The sequence below is a fragment of the Cucumis melo genome, chromosome 11 (genome assembly GCF_025177605.1).
Source record: "Cucumis melo cultivar AY chromosome 11, USDA_Cmelo_AY_1.0, whole genome shotgun sequence".
NCBI classification, from domain to species: Eukaryota; Viridiplantae; Streptophyta; class Magnoliopsida; order Cucurbitales; family Cucurbitaceae; genus Cucumis; species Cucumis melo.
Genome location: NC_066867.1, coordinates 11,456,225 through 11,475,083, shown reverse-complemented (window position 1 = coordinate 11,475,083; position 18,859 = coordinate 11,456,225). Strand labels below are relative to the sequence as shown.

The 18,859-nt window shown below is 32.0% G+C and overlaps 1 long non-coding RNA gene across 1 annotated transcript; it reads left to right on the top strand.

The window, feature by feature from the left end:
- The first annotated feature begins 2,170 nt into the window (after nucleotides 1–2,170).
- LOC127143853 (uncharacterized) lies at nucleotides 2,171–3,450 on the top strand. The gene is made up of 3 exons (XR_007815417.1): nucleotides 2,171–2,298; nucleotides 2,531–2,595; nucleotides 3,312–3,450. It is a non-coding gene; the product is annotated as an uncharacterized LOC127143853 (long non-coding RNA).
- Nucleotides 3,451–18,859: the final 15,409 nt, after the last annotated feature.

The following is an 18,859-nucleotide window of genomic DNA, read 5'->3' as shown; positions in this document are numbered from 1 at the left end:
TATAGTATAAAGGGTGGTTGGTCATTGAAAAGAATTATACTTTGTTTCGAACTATCCTTCATACCTATCACGACTCTGTTTTTGGGGGTCATTCGGGTTTCCTTCGAATGTATAAAAGACTAACATGAGAATTATTCTTGCAAGGAATGAAGGGAGATGTACAGAAGCATTGTGAAGAATATGCTATGTGTCAACGAAATAAGTCCATGTCTTTGTCTTCAGCTGGCTTATTGACATCGTTAGAGATTCCAAGCAGAGTTTGTGATGATATTTCAATGGATTTCATTGAAGGATTACCCAAAATAGTCGGATTCAAAGTAATTTTGGTAATGGTGGACCGATTTAGTAAGTATGGCCATTTTCTTACATTGAAGCACCCTTTTGATGCAAAAACTATGACAAAACTGTTTGTCAAAGAGGTGGTTAGACTGCATGGTTTTCCACAGTTAATTGTGTCTGGTAGGGACAATTTTCTTGAGCAATTTTTAGAAGGAGTTATTGCGACTGGTTAGAACTAAATTAAATAGAAGCATAACTTACCACCCTCAAACGGATGGACAAACTGAGGTGGTTAATCGTTCAGTGGAAGCTTATCTGTGCTGTATTTGTGGGGAGAGGCTAAAAGAGTGGATCAAATGGATTCATTGGGCGGAATACTGGTATAATACAGCATATCAGAGATCACTCGAAGTGTAACGCCCCAAAAATTAAGATAATTTATTGGGCGTTATTTTGAATCCATTTAATGAGAATTATTTGATTTATGTGGGAATTGAAATTAATTAAATATTTCTTGGATGAATATTTAATTAATTAGAGGTTTTGGCACGTGGTGTTTGTTAAGTTTTTGTTTAAATGGTAGGTTAAGAGAATTAAGTAAAGTTGTGGATTTTTAGTGTTGTTGAAGTTGAATTTAATTAAATAATTATGGATGTCATTTAATTAAATTGTGGGGTGGAAAGTTTGTTGGAGATTGAATAATTATATGTATATGTGGAAATATATATATAATTATTATGTTAAAGGAAACGATAATTATATTTGTTGAAATATAATTATTTAAGGAAAAAATAGTTGTGTTTTGGAGAAAGGATATTTATTAAAGGAGAAAAAGTAAAATAATTATATTTTGGGAAAATATAATTATTTGTAAAAGGATAATTAATTACTTTGGAGAAAGATAAACAATAATTAATTATTTGTAAAAGGATAATTACTTTGGAGAAAGATAAACAATAATTAATTATTTGTAAAAGGATAATTACTTTGGAGAAAGATAAACAATAATTAATTATTTGTAAAAGGATAATTACTTTGGAGAAAGGTAAACAATAATTAATTATTGTGGAAGATAATTAATTATTTTTGAGAAAGATAAATAATAATTAATTATTGTAGAAGATAATTAATTATTTTGGAAGAAAGGTAAATAATAATTAATTATTGTGGATGATAATTAATTATTCTGCAGAAAGATAAATCTTGATTATGGAGTGAAGTTGTTATGGTTGGTTTAAGATAATTCATGTTGGAAGTTATAAGTGATTTATTGGAAAAGATTTGATTGATTAAATTAATTGAGGACTTAAGTTAATTTGAGATTTTGGAGGGAAAAGTTAGTTTTTGTGGAATTGTAATTAATTGAGTATATATATATGGATATATATATTTAATTAATAATATGGAAAAGTGAAGTTAATTATATGATGGAATATAATTATATTTGTTTGGAAAAGAAGATAATCCATAAGGAGAGAGATGGTTGATTTGATTGGACAAAAAAGATATATATTTATTTGCAAGAGAGAATAATGGTTTAAATAAATATATATTTATTGTAGATTTTGGTGAGAGAAAAATAATAATAATAAAGAAGTATTATTATTATTACTAATAGTTGTAAATGCCTAAGATTAAGGCATTGATTTAGGAAAGATAATGGGAATAAAGATATATGTATATTTTTTGGTATTATATATATATCCTAAAAGGAAAAGGAAAAGAAAATAATAATAATAAATATTATTGTTATTATATATATCCTAAAAGGAAAAGGAAAAGGAAATAATAATTATTATTATTATTGTTATTATGTGAGTCTATAAATAGCATTAGAATGCTTAAGATGGAAATAAAGGAAAAAGAAAAAGGTTCTTTATCTTCTTCTCTAAGATAACCCTCTGTTGTCGCCGCCTCAGTTAAAGTTAAGATTGGTCTCTTTGGAAGCTTGAGGATTTAAAGTGATGAATTTTTCATCAAGGATAAGAGGATTTTCCAACCTCCATCTGAGTAACCTTGGTAAGCTAATGAAATTAAATTAATATTTTATTAATTTAATTTTGGATCTATTTGAGGTTTCTTTAAAGGTTCAATTGGCTAAACTTTTTAAGATCTAAATCTTGGATTTTTCCCAATCAAGGTTGAATTGGTTTCAACCCAATTTTTAGAAAGTTAATTTGGGAGAATTTTTGGGTGTTAGTCAATTGCTAATTTCATTAATTGAGATACTAAGTGTTCCTTTTATGATTAGGATCAAGTTAATTGGAGAATTTTACTGTCAACTAGGGAGTACCTTTGTTTGGCTAAAATCTCCAGGTAAGAGATTCTCCTACTAGACCTTCGAACTGGATTCAAGAGACCGCATGTAATTATGATTATGCATTGATGGTAGCTAAAATGCATAATTTGATGATAATGATTATACCGAGATTATGATGATAGTTGATGTTGATGATGATGACTGAGATTATTATGTTGATGATTGATGATGGCTGATGTTATGTTAATGACCGGTAGTATGTTGTTGATGACTGTTGATGATTGTTAATGCATGATATATTAATCACATGATTAAGGACGTTAAGATTAATACTCATGCCATGTTATGATGTTATGTTATGCTACATGCTATGGATATGGTGTTCTGTTAACTTTGTCTATTAGAGTCGTACCTGCATGGGTGTCCTTCGGGATCACCACCTATTTAGGACTGTGTGGTCCGACGGGACGCCAGTCTAGCATGGATATAGATATGATTCGAGTGATTCGACGGGGTCCTCGCATCCCGATTGTCTTAGTGTTACCCCCGGGTTCACTACAGACCAGCATGTCCTAGGTGCTCCCTCGGGACACCGAAGACCAGATTTTCGTTCCTACGGGAGCGCATGTTGCACGTGTTCGGGAACGTGCCAGAGATTGGGTACCATTTTTCAGGACTCTAATGGGAAGTTAACAGACACCTAGCGGGACTAGTAGTAGGTCCCTTACTGAGTATATGTTTATACTCACTCTTTCTATGTTTAACATTTCAGGCGAAGGTAAAGGTAGAGGAAAGCTGGCGAGCGACAGAGAAGGATCCGTGACATGCCATATGGGGACTCAGTTTTGCTTCCGCGTTTATGTTTCAGTGTTTTAATATTCCGTTTTTAATGAAAATTTATTCTTCCCTCGTTTCAAAAAAAGTGTCTCTTGTCATCGTTCCGTTTTAGTAACGACCTCAGCTTAGTATAAAGAGTTGGGTCGTTACAGTTGGTATCAGAGCGTCAGCTTTTAGGTTCTGTAGACTAACTTACGATGTGAGTCTTTGATTTTTGTCCCTATGGCTATTACGGTCCTTCGTCACTCGCCAGGTATGTATTTTATGATACATGATTATGAATATGCACGTGACCTTGCCTGTATTAAACTAGAACTGCATGGATGTTATGATTTAAATGGTGATGGCTTTGGTGGTAAAGTTTTAAGAAAAATGTTGCCACGTAGAGGTGCTCAAAGGGGTGATTAAGTAGGCAAAAGAGTAGAACGTGTTCAGCCTGATGAACTGCTTTGTGGCTGGATATCTAAGACATTAGTTATGTTGGTGGTTTTAAAGGAAACTAAAGGCATGGTTAAGTTCAAGTATATCAAACACATTTGACGGTATTTAGAATTGAGTTGCTGGAGAAGGAACAAAGTAAACTTTAGTGCATAGTTATTTTGGTGAGATTTCAAGAAATTGTTTTGAGTTTACCATGAAGGATAAGTTACATCTAGTTTAAAGTACAAGTGATGAAATAACGAATTTCTTTAGAATAACTAGTTAAGTTGATGTCATTAAAGAAAGCAATAGTTGGACATGAGTTTGAACTTTATCAAACAAGAAAAGAGAAATTAGTGACTTCTAAAGATTGCTAAATGGTGGAGAATACCTTTTTGGTCGAAGTTTGAAGTTGGAAAATAGAACGTAGTTTTTGAAGGTTTATGAATTAAGTTTTACTTGGATAAGTGTAAAGGAAAGAAAAGTGTTTGAGAAAAGTAATATTTTGTCAAGTGAAGTAAAGCATTGCGCAACATGAGAGTTGCACTTAGGAAAATATTATGGCAAAGTTACCAAGTTGACAATGCTACTTAGGAACAAGAGTATGACAAGAGAGCTCGATACTCGAAATTGTTCAAGAACTAAAACTTTCGAGGACGAAAGTTTCTTAGCGAGGGAAGATTGTAACACCCCATAAATTTAAGGAACTTATTATGGGTATTACATTAAGTGGAATTAGAAGTTAAGGAATGTATTTGGTGTTTTGTGTTAGATTAATTAAATATATATACATGGGTGTGTATATTTAATTAAAGATTTTGGAATTTGGTAGAATTTGTGAGAGCCAAGTATCCCAAGCTGTTCAAAGATTAGAACTTTCGAGGACGAAAGTTGTTAAAGGAGGGAAGATTGTAACGCCCCAAAAATTAAGATAATTTATTGGGCGTTATTTTGAATCCATTTAATGAGAATTATTTGATTTATGTGGGAATTGAAATTAATTAAATATTTCTTGGATGAATATTTAATTAATTAGAGGTTTTGGCACGTGGTGTTTGTTAAGTTTTTGTTTAAATGGTAGGTTAAGAGAATTAAGTAAAGTTGTGGATTTTTAGTGTTGTTGAAGTTGAATTTAATTAAATAATTATGGATGTCATTTAATTAAATTGTGGGGTGGAAAGTTTGTTGGAGATTGAATAATTATATGTATATGTGGAAATATATATATAATTATTATGTTAAAGGAAACGATAATTATATTTGTTGAAATATAATTATTTAAGGAAAAAATAGTTGTGTTTTGGAGAAAGGATATTTATTAAAGGAGAAAAAGTAAAATAATTATATTTTGGGAAAATATAATTATTTGTAAAAGGATAATTAATTACTTTGGAGAAAGATAAACAATAATTAATTATTTGTAAAAGGATAATTACTTTGGAGAAAGATAAACAATAATTAATTATTTGTAAAAGGATAATTACTTTGGAGAAAGATAAACAATAATTAATTATTTGTAAAAGGATAATTACTTTGGAGAAAGGTAAACAATAATTAATTATTGTGGAAGATAATTAATTATTTTTGAGAAAGATAAATAATAATTAATTATTGTAGAAGATAATTAATTATTTTGGAAGAAAGGTAAATAATAATTAATTATTGTGGATGATAATTAATTATTCTGCAGAAAGATAAATCTTGATTATGGAGTGAAGTTGTTATGGTTGGTTTAAGATAATTCATGTTGGAAGTTATAAGTGATTTATTGGAAAAGATTTGATTGATTAAATTAATTGAGGACTTAAGTTAATTTGAGATTTTGGAGGGAAAAGTTAGTTTTTGTGGAATTGTAATTAATTGAGTATATATATATGGATATATATATTTAATTAATAATATGGAAAAGTGAAGTTAATTATATGATGGAATATAATTATATTTGTTTGGAAAAGAAGATAATCCATAAGGAGAGAGATGGTTGATTTGATTGGACAAAAAAGATATATATTTATTTGCAAGAGAGAATAATGGTTTAAATAAATATATATTTATTGTAGATTTTGGTGAGAGAAAAATAATAATAATAAAGAAGTATTATTATTATTACTAATAGTTGTAAATGCCTAAGATTAAGGCATTGATTTAGGAAAGATAATGGGAATAAAGATATATGTATATTTTTTGGTATTATATATATATCCTAAAAGGAAAAGGAAAAGAAAATAATAATAATAAATATTATTGTTATTATATATATCCTAAAAGGAAAAGGAAAAGGAAATAATAATTATTATTATTATTGTTATTATGTGAGTCTATAAATAGCATTAGAATGCTTAAGATGGAAATAAAGGAAAAAGAAAAAGGTTCTTTATCTTCTTCTCTAAGATAACCCTCTGTTGTCGCCGCCTCAGTTAAAGTTAAGATTGGTCTCTTTGGAAGCTTGAGGATTTAAAGTGATGAATTTTTCATCAAGGATAAGAGGATTTTCCAACCTCCATCTGAGTAACCTTGGTAAGCTAATGAAATTAAATTAATATTTTATTAATTTAATTTTGGATCTATTTGAGGTTTCTTTAAAGGTTCAATTGGCTAAACTTTTTAAGATCTAAATCTTGGATTTTTCCCAATCAAGGTTGAATTGGTTTCAACCCAATTTTTAGAAAGTTAATTTGGGAGAATTTTTGGGTGTTAGTCAATTGCTAATTTCATTAATTGAGATACTAAGTGTTCCTTTTATGATTAGGATCAAGTTAATTGGAGAATTTTACTGTCAACTAGGGAGTACCTTTGTTTGGCTAAATCTCCAGGTAAGAGATTCTCCTACTAGACCTTCGAACTGGATTCAAGAGACCGCATGTAATTATGATTATGCATTGATGGTAGCTAAAATGCATAATTTGATGATAATGATTATACCGAGATTATGATGATAGTTGATGTTGATGATGATGACTGAGATTATTATGTTGATGATTGATGATGGCTGATGTTATGTTAATGACCGGTAGTATGTTGTTGATGACTGTTGATGATTGTTAATGCATGATATATTAATCACATGATTTAGGGACGTTAAGATTAATACTCATGCCATGTTATGATGTTATGTTATGCTACATGCTATGGATATGGTGTTCTGTTAACTTTGTCTATTAGAGTCGTACCTGCATGGGTGTCCTTCGGGATCACCACCTATTTAGGACTGTGTGGTCCGACGGGACGCCAGTCTAGCATGGATATAGATATGATTCGAGTGATTCGACGGGGTCCTCGCATCCCGATTGTCTTAGTGTTACCCCCGGGTTCACTACAGACCAGCATGTCCTAGGTGCTCCCTCGGGACACCGAAGACCAGATTTTCGTTCCTACGGGAGCGCATGTTGCACGTGTTCGGGAACGTGCCAGAGATTGGGTACCATTTTTCAGGACTCTAATGGGAAGTTAACAGACACCTAGCGGGACTAGTAGTAGGTCCCTTACTGAGTATATGTTTATACTCACTCTTTCTATGTTTAACATTTCAGGCGAAGGTAAAGGTAGAGGAAAGCTGGCGAGCGACAGAGAAGGATCCGTGACATGCCATATGGGGACTCAGTTTTGCTTCCGCGTTTATGTTTCAGTGTTTTAATATTCCGTTTTTAATGAAAATTTATTCTTCCCTCGTTTCAAAAAAAGTGTCTCTTGTCATCGTTCCGTTTTAGTAACGACCTCAGCTTAGTATAAAGAGTTGGGTCGTTACACGAAGTTTCCCCTTTTCAGACAGTGTATGGTAGAACTCCTCCACCATTGGTGTTTTATAGAGATCACAACACAACTAACTCCCAACTTGGTGATCAACTAAAGCAAAGAAATATAGCTTTAGGAACATTAAAGGAACATTTAAGAGTGGCTCAAGACAAGATGAAAACCTATGCTGATTTGAAACGAAGACATGTTGAATTTGTGGAAGGAGATATGGTTTATCTAAAACTAAGACCATATAGACAAGTTACTATGAGAAAACGAAGAAATGAGAAACTTTCACCCAAATATTTTGGGTTGTATAAAGTCTTTAAAAGGATAGGAGTTGTTGCTTATAAGCTGAAGTTGTCGCCTTATGCAACTATTCATCCTGTGTTTCATATTTCCCAATTGAAGAGAGCTTTCAGTGATTGTCAGAATCTATAGGATTTGGCTCCTTACATGACGGAAAATCATGAGTGGATTGCAGTTCCAGATGAAGCCTACGACTACTAGAAGAATGATAAAGGAGATTAGGAGGTACTGATGAGTTGGAAGGGACAGCTGAGTCATGAGGCTATGTGGGAGAAATATGATGACTTTCAACAATCATTTCCGAACTTCCACATTGAGGACAACTAAATTATCATGTTATGATAGTAAAGTTTTATTCCATTAACAAGAATGATGCTATAAATTATTTTCTTCTTTTATTAGCTTCAAAATGATGTGAAGACGTGTGTTAGACCACCGATTATTCATCAATATCAGAGAAGGAAGAAGAACGTAAATAATAAGTGATAGAATAGTTGTTCGTCGGTTATAAGGGGGACCACTTGGAAGAGTATAAATAGCAATAAGAAAGAGAAAGTTAGGAGTGAGTATTTTCATTGTGGTAGTTTTTATCGTGAGCTCTTGAGAGATAGGGTTACAATTAGAGAGTTGTTTGTGAATGAATTACATTTTGTAATTCATTTCTTGATTCCGATTTTGTGAACATTTTACATTGTGATTCAATAAAATTGTTCATTCTCTTCTTGAGAATTCTGGGTTGAATTTGAGATCCAACAACATGATAGTTGAGTGAGTAGGAGAAAGTGAGCTCTTAAGAACCAATAGGATATAAGTCTTTTCTTTAACATGGCTCAATACAAATCACAATATATGTATTTGATAAATACTCACCAAGACAACAATGGCAAGGCAACCATCAGAGTAACTTCAACCCTTTCAAAAGTACTCTCGAATAATGTCTTTAATCTTGTGGTCGAACAAAATAGTAGATTTATATTGAAAAATAAAAGGACATTAGAATTACAAATGACTTTTAAGAAAATTGTACTAGTACTCTCTCTTGAAATTATTACTCAAGTCTAAACCAACTAAAACAACACCAAATTTCCTCTCTATTTATTCCTTCAATTACTTCCTAGTTTAAGCTTAAATGGCCTAACAGTATTTTCAACTATCTCACTTCATTCTTATCATATTACTTCTGATTGTTTGTGTTGTCATTGACTATGAACACAATTGTCAATTTCCACTAAGAACAAAATTTATGTAGCACCTTCAACTATTGTTGACCATTTGATACATTTGGTTGGTTGTCAAAAGAGATTGGTGTGATATTGAATTTTAAGTATGTGACTAATACTCTTGCTTGAACTCATTTTCTCTAAACCATCTAGGATGTTTTTATATTGACTCTCATTTATTGAAGTTATTATACGATGTGCAGCTTTTTTAGTTTATTTGTTATACGTTGTTTGAAAAGGCAAAGACAGGTAAGTTGAAATGGGATTTGTAGTGTTGGGATGACACTGTAATTTTTTGATTTCCGTACTCAAAATTAATTGAAGGGATTAAAAATCATACCACTAGGGCCTTTTGGTTAGAATGTGTTTCTTTTACAGATTTTGAGAATCAGGGTCATCTTCGCTTAACCTTATAAAACCAATTGTCGAATTATATTGAAAAATAAAAGAACTTTCAGTTTTAATATTTTTCTCCCATTATTATGTAATCCGTACATTTAAGGAAAGTTAAATACTACGACTTAAAAACAAAGTTTAGGGTTAATTATTAATGTTTTTGAAATAAAAAAATGAACTTAAACTATGTCCGTACAACTTTTTCATAAATTCCAGATTTACTCTTAGTATTACAGAGTCACTTCTCTTTCTTCTTTGTCATTAATTCATCTCCTTTTCCAGATTTCTTTAACTCGTCTTCCAAATTTTCTTTCATATGTTTTTATTCATCTTCTTTTTCTTTCTTTCTTTTTTCATCTTCTCTTTCTTTCTTATAGCTCCTCTTTGAGAATATCAAGATTGTTTAAATATCACTTTAATATGATCTAAACGATCGCCTACCTAATCAATACGATTGTTTAGCATGATCAACAAATTATTTAAATTTGAAGCATTTTTCCCTCGTATATAAATTACCTACACGATGTTGTATCATTTCCTATACAATCACGTATCATGATCATTTATAAGAAGAATTACAAGAAACACTTTTTCCATTCTCAAAGAGAACTACACGATTGCATATCATGATAGTTTAGAAGAAGAATTACACATTGCATATGTGGCCGATTAATCCCATGTTGACTTGAGAAATTCAATTGTATTTCCCAATTGTGGGCTTCTTCTATTTTCAAAATTGTTTTATACAGTATAAATGTTTTGTCCGTATGTTATATTTAAAAAAAAACCCTTTTGATATAGGGGTCTTTTCAAAAATATAAAAAAGCGGCAAAATATTTACACTCTATAGAACAATTCAAAAAACAGAATAAAATACCAAAAATGCCCCGTCAATCACGCCAATAATAACGTGCGCGTAATATATTTGTGATCGTTTAGATTTGGTTATTGTTTGATATGCGATTGTTTAGATATGGCTACAATTTATACACGATCATTCAGATATGGCTACAATTTATACGCGATCGTTTAGATATAGCTACAATTTATCTTTTCAATTCCGTCGTTTAATTTTGTTACACGATCGTTTAATTTGGTTACGCTTAAATTTGGTTACACGATCGTTTAGATGTCTCACTACAAGAAATTGGCTTTTTAATAGCCCACGAGGATAGCCCATTTCAAATAGAGCTATTGAAAAATGTGAGAATAAAATATCTTCAATTAAAAATTAAAAGGATTTCCCCAAAATTTCACCAAATCATTTTCTCCTCCTTTCATTTCCCTCTCAAATTTTAGTAACCCTTATTTCATTCCTCTCCCCTCTCAAATTTCAGAAACCCGTTGTCATCTCTCCCCCTCTCTCCGTCGCTCTCTTCTGCTCACTCCCTCTCTTTATCGCTCTTTTCTCCTCACCATCTCTCTCTTTCGTCGTCTATCACGCTACAATTGATAGGCTGTACACTTGCACATCGACGAGGAACCTCTATTGTTGATAACCCGAGAAGCTACCGCCTAGCCACCCCCTTGCGCCATTTAACTTGTCGGACGTCGACAGGATGCCACACCATCAATCTGCACCTAGTCTTTGTGTTGAAACCACGTTTACTGTCGAAAGTTGAACCACAATGTCGAATCCCTTTCGTGTTGAGATATGTCGTCGATGAAGCTTGATCTATACCATTGGAGCTGTTGTAGGTATGTTTTGGTGAGTATTTATGGTTTTTTTTCGATTTATTTTATACCAATAGGCTTTTGACTCAAATTAATTGATAACTTTTCTCATTTCATTATTCACATTTCCGATTAATCAAGGAAAATCACATATTAAGTACAGGCGTGCTAGGCTGCCTGCCAATCTTGTGGAGGCGCAAAGAGACTTATTTGGGGCTCATACAGATGAGCAGGTGGATTGCCTAGACTCCTACCACACGGGGTGGACAAAGCTGGCTCGCAATGCTGATGCTGGTGTTGGCATTTTCAACTGAGTTTTTGAGCTGCTTACCAATTTGGTTGGTTTTCTTTCTCTGCTTCGATTGGGTGCAAATGTCCTACTTGATTTTGCTTGCCCATTTCAAATGTTTGTAGGTTTTCCTTTTTATATCACAATTTGGACAGTCTTCCATGCTTCTTAGGGGAGTAGATAGCAGATAACTTTTACTGGCCTTGAGTATTTGCTATGAATAATAATTAATAAGAAAAAAAAAACAAGAAAGAAGCAACAGTTATAGGATGGCCATTGAGTTCAAAAGAAAAAAAAACTCTCTTGCTTATTATTGGTGTTATTGTTCTTCATGCAATTAAATTATTTTTCCCTTTCAGGAATATACCATAGTTTATAATTTATATTTAAGCACTGTGTATTTTGTCTTCTGGCCAGTCATTTGGGACCTCCAAAAAGACGAACAATTGAAGAGGAAGAAGAGAAAGGGAAACATCTAAATTCTGAAGTGAGAACTCTAATTGATTGTCTGTGCAACTATATTATTCCTTATATTGCATTTATGGATTTTATTTGACTCTTTTCTACCACTTTAGGACTCTATTTACCACCACCCCACACTAAATCCCACTGGAGCTCTACCACCCGAGAAACCTTCGATATTTAAATCATCAATTGGTAAGATATTTTCTAGGTTTTTTGTCGGTAAACTATTGGCATTTCTTATTACTAGCTCTTCGTTGGTAAATAAAATAATGCTTGCTTATTCTATTGTCATCTCTGTCTGTCACCATTAGATTAATGCTTGCTTATCTTCTATTGGTAAATAGATTGAATGTATTTTATTGGTTTGTCATTTTTCTTTGGGTTTGAGTTTGTTAAGTAGAGTTTCTTGTGATAACTTTATTTATGCATACTATGCTTACATACTAGTTGTGGAGTCCTTTACAAAAGAAGTTTAGACGAAAATTGGTAGGTTTGAAGAATTTAAAAATCTTATTATCTTGATTTCTATTGATGCTTTACAAATAATTTGTTTTTGTATCCAAATTATTTAAAAGTCAGGCATATCTGGATTAGATACATTCTTGAGTAGTTAAAAGATTTCAAAACCTTAATTGTTGTGTTTTTTGGGTAGTTCTTCCAGATGTATTAATAGATAGTTGTAATGCAATTCATTTGGCTATGGAAGAGAAGTCAGCTGCAATACAATTTCATCTATATTAGTAGAAGTCTTCATATTGTGTCAACTGTCGAATAAAGAAAAAGATACCAAGAATTATGTGCTTTGCTAAGATCATATACTCTTTTTCAAAGCTGCTTTGTTAAATGAGTTATGAATGAAAGTTTTAACACCCTTCTGTACTTCTTTGGAAGTCTATGCAATCTTGTTTCAATGTTTTTAAGCTAAGATGATAAATCTTTGGAACAGACATATGAAGTCAACTCCAGAAGATTGAGTATATTCTAAAAAAGTTGGATTCTAGAGATTACCCGTCCTAAGCAATGGTGTATTACTGTCATGGCTATGGAGACACCTGCACATTTTTCTTTGAAGGCATGTGGCTTCTGTCAATTAGTAGATATGGCCTAGTTTGAAATTTTGTATACCAAAATAGATATTGATTTCTTTTTCGATGCTGTGTTTCAGGAATTGCAAGAAAGTTAGCATTGTCAGGTTATGACGTATTTTCTATGGATTGTCTAGGATTTGGTCTTTCAGAAGGTCTCGATGGTTTTATACCAAGCCTTGACAGAATTGTAGATGATGTCATTGAACGTTACTCCAAAGTGAAAGGTGCGTTAACATACCAAAATTTGTTGTCAGCTAATCTGAAAATTTTAATAGTAGTTAGGAAGATGTGAAACTTCATTGGGGTGAATCTTTAAGGAATAATATTTTGCTTCATCCTTTTAGCTAAATTATATTTGTTTCTAGTTAATAAAAAAAGGATCCAACATATCCTCCAAGGTTTTTGTTCTTTTTTTTTTTTACAAAAAGTTTTTAATTTTTTAAATTAACAACTTTATTTTTGGAGAAAATATCGTGTTTAGGTACTGCCTCAGTAAAATATTTGTTTTATGTTACTTATTTCTCAACAAAATTTATTAAAGAAAATAAAAAAGTTTTTCAACGAATCCTTTATTTGAAATTTATTTACTTAATTCCAAGGGCAGAGAACCTGGCGTTTAGTGCTCTCCCAAAACTTCTCTTTGGACAGTCTTTGGGGGAGCTGTGGCTCTCAAGGTACATCTAAAACAACCTCGATCATAGAGTGGTGCAATTGTTGTTGTATGTGTGTGTGTTTCTTTTTTGTTATGTGCATTCTATTGTTGGTCTGAAATTTTCTTATATGCTCTCCTGTTCTTACTAAAGCTCTCATGGCCTAAAACATTGGTTAAGAAGTGGTTCAACTTGAAGAACAAGGTCGAGGATTTCGTATCAGATGATATCGGTTATCGAGGTGAGTGTTCCTTGTGTTTGTTCAAATATCTTAATGATTTTGATAAGATAATTGGTTTTTTGGGATTTTCTCATTTCCTGTAGCTTGTCCTTAACCTGAATTAGATTCTTCTTTTAAAGCCTGAATGATAAACTTGTATTAGTCTGCTTCTTGTCACTGTTTTTGTCTTATATACAAGTTATTTTTGGTCATTAATGGAGTGTTCTGTTTAGGTGTAGCCCAACAAGAGATTTATAATTTGTTTTCTTCCTCTCGCTGTTTGTTTTTTTTTCTTTTGGACAGAAAAACAAAAAGACTAAAAGTTGAGTTATATATTTTTTTCATTATGGATGTATTTGGATGCGTGTGTTTGATGATGATTAACTAGGAAGTAAAAGTTCAGCTTTAACATTCTTTTGTTCTTGGTGTTTCTTTTTTAGGTGGTGGTGATGAAGAATGGAGAAGCAACTGTTCAAAGAGGGAGACGTGTGGTTGGTTAAGGATGGACGTTGTGGATGGATTTGGATGCTTGTATTTTGAGGGTTAATTTGTATGGTTGATACATTGACTAATTTGTGTATTTCGAGGTTTAATTTGTGTGGTTGGTACATTTAGACCGCAACATTAATTAAGTAAATTACTGACTACTTTATTTTGTAATTGTAATACATTATGAATGGAAGTTTAGTACTCATTGATCTATGAAGTATATATGTCTTTAGATTTAACTAACGTTTAATCTTTGAACTAAAATTTATCAAAAGCTAATTAATTCAAAAATTAGTTTTGAGAAAAAAGTTACCCCTCTCATAGCAAAGATTTATAGAGTCACGATATCAAAAGGTTATCATAATTATTATAATAATTGAAAACAATTAAATATCATTATTATAGCTTGATTATAACAATAAATACTATATTATAGCTTACTACTATAGCTATAAATAGTATATTATAACGTTGAAAAAAGGCTATATATTTCAAAGATGGCACAATTTTTAAGCTATATAAACTTATTATAGCTCTAATGAAAAACGCTATCAAATGTTTTTATAGCTATGTATATAAGCTATTTCTTTATACTCTACGATAGCACTCATTATAGCTTCGGAAAAATGCTATAAAAAGTCCCAGAGTTTTAATAACATGGGCTGTCAGGACTTTCAGAAAAGGCTATAGAAAGTTTATTATAGCCTTTTTCGTTTGCTATCGTATATGTTATTTCTTGTAGTGGATCTTTACACGATCATTTACATTTGGCTACTTCAATCCAAATGATTTTTTTTCAAAATTCTTTATACACAATCTTTTATTTTTTTTACACAATCGTTTAGTTTTTTTTTTTTAAAACGATAGTCTACATTTGGCTACTTCAATCTAAATGATTTTTTTGAGGTTCATTATACACAATCTTTTATTTTTTTACACGATCGTTTACATTTGACTACTCTAATCTAAATGATTTTTTTTTCAAAATTCTTTATACACGATCTTTTATTGTTTTTACATGATTGTTTATTTTTTTACACGATAGTTTACATTTAGGTACTTTAATCTAAATGATTTTTTTTTTCAAGATTCTATATACACGATCTTTTAGATTTTGCTATTTTTTGTACACGACATAAAGAAAAGAAAACAAAGAAAAACGATGGAAAGAAATCATAGTGAAAAAAGGAAGATGAAAAGTAGAAAGACGATGGAAAAGCGAAAAAAAAGAAGAGGAAAAGAAGAAAAACGATGGAAAGATTAAACGACGTAAGTAAAGAATTGAAAAATAAGAAGATGGAAAGAAATTGCAGAAAAAAAATAGGAAAGAAGAAAGACGAAATCGTAGGAGGAAGATGATAAAAGGAATAGCAGAATGAAGACAAATTACAAAAGAAAGATGGAAGGACAAACCTAGAATATTTAAAATATGACTAACTTTATGGGCTTATACGGGTTGTAAATAATTTGGTGTTTTATTACATTTATGTAAGTTTTACTTTGATATATTACGTCAGGGAACAAAAGAAGGTTTCTAGAAAAATAATTGAATTTGATATAGTCACGTTTAGATAAAAGGAAATAATCTTTTAAAAATAAAATTTTAAATATTCACCTATGGAAAAATAATTTATTTAAAAAAATCCTTTCATGTTTGGATAAAAGGAAACAATTTTTTTTTAAAAAAAATTAACAGATATCACGTTACGTATGGAACTAAAATTTAGAAAATAACTAATAATAGAATTTTTAATATTTCTAGATATTATGGATAAATATATTAGAAAAAATAGTTTTTCAATTATTCATGTAGACAACATTTTTTTTAAAAAAATAGATTATTAAATATCTCGTAGAATCAGAAATTTTGGTCAATTAAATTTCGTCACGTCACAATAAAAATTATGATAATTATAATTTGTTTGGGTTTGAGTAATTAAGTTTTGAAAGATTTAGAAAAAAGACCTAGTTTGACTAGGATATTTCACAAATATCCTCAAATAATTTTTTTTTCTTGATTAAGATTTCCTATATTTTAGGGCAATTTTAACCTTATTATTAACATTAATTATATAAGTTTTTCGAAATTAAATAGTATATATTTTCTTCTTTACATTATATTGACTATTATTATCTAATTTATAACCTCTTTAATTATTATATTAATTAATGTAAAATATTAATTATTAAAAAAAATGTTATCTTATATAATTTATTTTCATTTATCATCAAATAATATATCTTTTAATATGAAAATAATTTTAAAAATATATCTTGATTAATTTCGATACTAAACATTTCATCTAAATTGTTCATCCGCCCACTACAAGAGACGAGGTACTCCCGACGCACAAATACGTCGGCGAAAATGAAAAGTTCGTCGGGAAAGGATATCCCGACGTACAAAACGGCGTCGGGAAGAACGTCGGGAGAAATGTGTCGCGAGAGGCTTTTCTGACGCCGTACCAACACGGCGTCGGGAAAGGTTTTCCCGATGCCGAAATATGCGTCGGCATAGACGCGTCGGGAATACCTTATTCCTGACGCCGTCTATGCCGACGCATACCTCAGCATCGGAAAAACCTCTTTTCCAACGTTTTTTTCCCGACGTAAAGAACGTCGGGAAATCTTTTTTTATATATTTTTAAATATTTTATTTTTACTTTTTTCCTTATAATATTTTGCTCAAACATTCACAATGATGTTCGGATTGCTCAAAAAATTTTCGCGACGTTTTGGATTAAATTAAAACAAATTAAATATAAATTAAAATAAATTAATAAATATACAAACACAAATTAAAAAAATAGAATTAAAATTAATAATACGAATAAGTTTACTACAACAAAATATAGTTCTCAAAATAGAAAAAACATAAACATAATGAAAAGTCTCCCAACGAAGTGCGTATGCGCGTCATTCTGCACCTTTGGTCCTAAAAATGGTATAAAAATAACTAAGTTTAATACATAATCATATATTGCAAAAACTTAAGAATAATAGAGACATATACGTACCGCAGAGCTAGGGATCATATGGTGGTCCCTGTTGTGCACGAGTTAGTTCTTCTATCATCTTTTTCATAGCTTCTACTTGTGAAGCTAATGCTTGGTGATTTCTATCTTGTACTTCAATCCGTTCCAAAGTTTCATGAAGTTTAGCTTGTAATTCAATCTCTTTTTCTGTGGACTGCGAACAAGATGTCGACGAACTGCTTGCACTCGCCGTTCTGCAGGCCTTCGACTTGGGTCCCCAACCAAGGCCTTTTGAGTAGCCTGGTCGTCTACCCAACACCTGATCGCATATCTCATCCTCAGAGAGTGGCTGACTACCCTCTGGGGTTGGCTGGGATTGGAGTTTCAGCATTTGATTCTGCAACAAATTTAAAATTTATGTTAGGTAACGCGCAAAAATATATAATGAAAGTGGATAATTAATAAGGGTATAACTTACATGCGCATCCTCGGCGGCCTGCGACACGAATGTCCCAGCTCGAACGTGTGTTTCCCGGAACAATTCCACACGATCGACCGACTGCCCTCTTCTTTCAGCGAGCTCATACTGTCGTTGTAGAAACGACTTGGACCCGCTACTATGATTGTAAGGCTGCTTCTGTCTAACAGCCTTGTTCGTCCGTGATTGCTCCTGCATTAAAACAATTATATTGTTTATTTCTTATACATATTAAAACTTGTTATCATAATTAATAATGACAAATACCTGGAATGGACGGCTGATATAATGGTCGCAGAGGAAGTGCCAATCCTCAGCACGTCCAACCAATGCGTTTGGTGGGTTGGCACGAGCCTCCTCTAGGTCGCTGTACTTTTTGAAATGTCTATGACAGTCGGCCCGGAACTCTTTAAAGGTCGTGAGCATCTGACGATGCTCAAGAAACCTGTTCATTGCTTGATCATTGAAATCAAGCACAAACAATCGCTACACATTACAAACATAACACATTAGATTGGTTAAAGTTAGATATGTTTCAAATGAAATCATATATAAATGTCTAGTGCATTTAATTACCTGGAGGTCGCCCTTGACGACCTCAATGTATTCTCTCCCAACGTCCGCCCACTTAAGACAGCGGACGGGAAATGTCTTTTGCACGCACACGCTTATCGCCTGGCTGAAGCGAACGGCGTGTGGAGAAATAGGCTTCTCCGCTCCAGGGGCGATTGTCATCGGAATGCGCCTATTTATTGCAACGTGGCGCTTTAACTCCAAAAGTCGAGATTGCGCACGTCTCCTAGGAGTCGAAGTCGTTTGTTGAGAAGAAGACCCTGCTCAATAAATAGACAATAACATATAAAGTTAGAAACCCCTACATGAAATATTTGTAAGTTAAAATGAAGAAAATTCTTAGATTCACCCGTATTGTCGCCCACAGATGATGACCCTCCCGCAATGTTATCTAAATCATCCTCAAACTGGAGGAACATATCGTCCGTCTCCATAAAATTTGATCGTCGATATGACATAATAACTATGGACATAGAAAACTAACATTCAATAACCAAATACGAAA